Raw genomic sequence first — 4,456 nt, forward strand, 5'->3', positions numbered from 1 at the left:
GGCTTTTCAACCCAAGGTTGGGTGGATCCAGGAGAGATTTGCATTCTGACCCCACATGCTGCCTCTGATGGTATACTTAAGTTTTAGGACTCAAGAGTTATCAGTCTATGATGGAGGATGCAGGAGCCCTCAAGAGAGTTCATTTCTGCTTCCCACAGAGAGTATGTAACACACAAGGCCAGGTTCCTCAGTACAAAACTCTTCTGGTGAGTGATGTTAGGATGCACTAGAGTTTAGAAAGATTCTCACTCTGACACAAAGGGCCCAGACTCTGTACACACATCTAGGACTCACTTCCCTATGAGTTTCCATGGAGGACAGATGAGACTCAAAGGGGAGATTTTACTCCTACCTTGATGACACTCTTTGTGAGTCTTACCACTATATATTTTTCCACAAAATTGATACAGTAATTGTATACTTCTTGCATAGTGTAAGAGTATATACCACCCCAAGGCTGGCAATTGTGAATACTATAGTTCCATGAAAAAGAGTGATTTCATTGGCTTTCTTGATGTGTCAAGTTCCTGGCTCACATATTTGATATTTCCATCTATTCAACACTCAGTAGCTTCATCATTATATTGACCTGTATTATTCATGATCACTTTAAAATCAACAGCAGAAAACATAAACCGTAAGCAGGGAGAAGTTTGTTCAATTCTCTCAGTTGCTGATGATCTTGGAAGTAGGCACAGTGGGCAGAGGCTTCTTGAAGGCACAGCANACAAGCTTAGAGTATTTTTCTNCTACATTCAGAAATGTTAAAACACAATGCATTTCTTTTCGTTCGTATCAGTATTGATGTTTTAGAACTTAGAAAGAATAAGGTTTGCCTAACTTTGATCAATTTTATGCAGTGGTTTTTTTGGAATGAACATGACTGAATATATCCAAAAAAAATCTTATGTAGCTAACTGATTTCATTAAAGTCTACATCAAAACCAATCAAGTTCNTTTTATGAATAAATCATCTTCCAATTTTCAGATGTTTGAAAGATAAAAATATCAAGGTATGTCCAAACCATAAAATAGGATCTTAGCACAAAGTTGTATCAACACGAGAAAGAGAAAACAATCCCAGAATGCTGAGTGNCATCTGAGAACCTGCACCCTTAGTGCAACATGTGCAATAAGACCTGAAGTAACACTTAGATTCCTTTTCCAGGGGGTTGTCATTGTCAATGTTAAAATGACTTTTTATCTATGAGTAAATTGTGAATCTTGAAATAGAAGAATTTCTGACCTTGTCTCCATGAGACTCAAAGATCATCATGTACATACTCATCAGGCAAGAGGAAGGGTCAATAAGAAGGCAAAGATTTAGGAATGTATTACACAGAGGCTAAGTTGCCAGGTTTGGATGAAGGGGTCGAAGTGCCAGAAAAACAAGTATTGCTGGTTCCTGAGTCAGAAAAGTGACTCTTCAGAAGACAGAATAGTATATCTAACCAGGAACATAGATGTTGCATTTCACGTGCTTTGTCCATGAAGGGCATAAAAGTGTGATGTTGTCTTAAGTCTGTGATATGAGCTGCAATGAATGAGGACATTTTTCCTCAGTTTTTCAGAGGTGCTTGAAGTAATTCTGAGTCCAAATCCATACATGTTCAAACAGAGATATGGACAACTTGGTAAAAAATTCAAATACAGAAATATAATCAAACTAGATTTTATAAAAATTTATATATAAAGCACTCTGCCACTTAGGGTTCAAGAATGAAACAGATTTCTCTAAATTTGAGTCACATTAACTCATTCACTTAGATTATTTCACTGATATATTTTATAAAATTCCTGAACTCAGGTATACTCAGCTAGAGAGCTTATTTCCAACTCAACTTAAGAGTTTATGTTTTTCTAATAGGGGCCATAAGCATTTCTGTGTCTCTATGTTCATCTCAAGGACATTTGACAGGGAAAAAAGCATTGCAGATGGAACATGTAATAGCTAAGGGGGAACTACCAATCCAACCTACAGACACTCTCAAGCACTTGGATTGAAATTCACTGTACTATCATGGGATTCATTTGAGGAAGTCATGTAATATTTCGATGTGTGTAAAAGTTTTCCAGTATGCACAGAGTGCAGCAGCAACCAAACATTCCTTTAAATGACGTGTAAAGTCTGCTACCAGAGACAGAATCCAATCTCATGAGTGCAAATGGCATCCAGGCAGGGAAAAGAAAGTGAATTTCTTATCAGAAACTCTTAGGAACCTCAGGTGTATCCCCAGTAGGCAGGAATTTTAAAATTCTAACAGTGGAAAACTCATTCTTGACAAGCTAATACAATGTTCTAATTTAAAAATACACTTTAGGGGAAAATATACAGAAAAGTAAGAGATAAAAATAAAAATAAAATGTACAGTAAAAAAATTAAAATAAATAAAATAAAAATAAAAATCTAAGGAAGACCAGGCTGTGAAAATGTGTCCAGCTTCTACCTCTCTCCTTCTCCTGAGCTGAGGGTTTCATGTGGCAATGGGACCCAGGTCTCCTACCTTCCCAGAAGAGCTGCATTGGTTCAACATTGTGGATGGAACATCAAGAGGTATGTNCCCAAGTCACAATCACTCATATTTTCCAACTGAGAAAATCCCTCCTGCCAGTGGAAAGAAGTTACAGATAGATTTACAGACCCAACTGATAGTGAAGATGATGACCGAATATTTGACACACCATGTTTGAATTTATCTGTCATTCTGTTATTTGCATATGAATTGAGTTTTGTCCTTCCAATAAGGTTAATATGTAATGAATAAAACATCTGCACAATTACTTAACAAAGAACTTTTACTGTCCTAAACTGGTAGTCTTGTCACAGGAGCTCCATTACATGTATTGTATGGTCACTGAAGTGTGTGGCATATGGAAACGAAACCTCAGAGTCTACTAGGACTGCCTCACTCTCACTCTCCAGATGTTTCTCTACACCTGTTACAGTTTCTCTCCTGGTGAAAGTTGAATCTACACCACCCCCTGCTGGTCCTGAGCATCCTCAAAGGGATTTGTTTCTGAGCACACAGGGAACCCATTCACTGTGTCTTCAAAGCTCCATGTTAGTGGTCGCAGAGCTCTGCTTCAGAGTGAACTAGTTCTTTAATGGTAAACTGACATTCTGATGGAGTCTTCAATGACTGCTCCACACTTTGTAAAAACCTAATCCTCTTTCCTTGCACGGCACGTTGGTTCTTCATGAAGGTGAACAGCCTCTACAAAGCTCTCCCCTCCCAACAGTCATAAGACATCCTCACACAGTGCCAAGGTCCAGCCTCAGAGTGGGGAGGGTCTTGAAGCAAGGTGGGAATGGGAAATCCACTAATTCAATGATTCTGGGTCAGTAGTGGATACAAGCTCTCAGTTCAAGTGCTCTCTCTTTACCCAAGGATTCTTATTNTTCCTTCCTCTCCTCTCATGCTTTTGCCTTCCCCATTTTTCTCATCATTTTTTCCTTCTCACCTTTCTCTCTTTCTTCCACCCAGAGAGCCTGAACCAAGGCTTTTATCTCCTAAAGTTTCATAAGACTTTGATCATTATTAATAATTATTTATAAAAATCCTTAAAGTTACATAATGAATACCAAATAATTAGCTTCAACCCCTGCCTCCTTAAAACAAAACAAAACACAAAGCAAAAGAACATTTCCTTACAGGTGTTACACAGCTTATTCTTCACTGATAGCTGTGCACAGCTCTTGTGATTTCCTGGTAGAGCAGAAACCAGACCTTACTAACTGTTTTCATGTAAGAACAGAAAAGAATTTTTACAAAGTTTTTAATTTTATGCATGTAAAGCCATCAGCTCTCTTTAATGTCTATCTAGGCATTGTCATCCTTAATTCTACAAGTAATTTGAAGAAAAAACTACTAACTTTTTGTATGCTTGAACATCATCTTTTAAATTCTATAATCTTTATTTCCTCATCCTAAAGATTCCATAGCATAGTCTACTCTCCTTTAAATATTATTTATTTCTAAATATATACAAGTCTTTTTCCGATAAAATAAATCTGACATGTGCTTGTATATTATAGTTTATTCTTTTTTCTTTTACAAAACATTTGTATTAGATATTTTCTTCATTTCCATTTCTTTTTTAATTATTTTATTAGATTATTTTCTTCATTTACATTTCAAATGCTATCCCGAATGTCCCCTATATACTCTCCCCAACCTGCTCCCCTACCCACCTACTCCCACTTATTGGCCCTGGCATTCACCTCTATGGGGCATATAAAGTTTGCAATACCAAGGGGCCTCTCTTCCCAGTGATGGCTATGAACATTGTGGAGCATGTGTCCTTATTAGTAGTTGGAAGATCTTCTGGGTATATTCCAAGAAGAAGTATTGCTGGATCCTCCGGTAGTACTGTGTCCAATTTTCTGAGGAACTGCCAGACTGATTTCCAGAGTGGTTGTACAAGCTTGCAATCCTACCAGCAATGGAGGAGTGTT

The sequence above is a fragment of the Mus pahari genome, unplaced genomic scaffold, assembly GCF_900095145.1.
Source record: "Mus pahari unplaced genomic scaffold, PAHARI_EIJ_v1.1 scaffold_11847_1, whole genome shotgun sequence".
NCBI classification, from domain to species: Eukaryota; Metazoa; Chordata; class Mammalia; order Rodentia; family Muridae; genus Mus; species Mus pahari.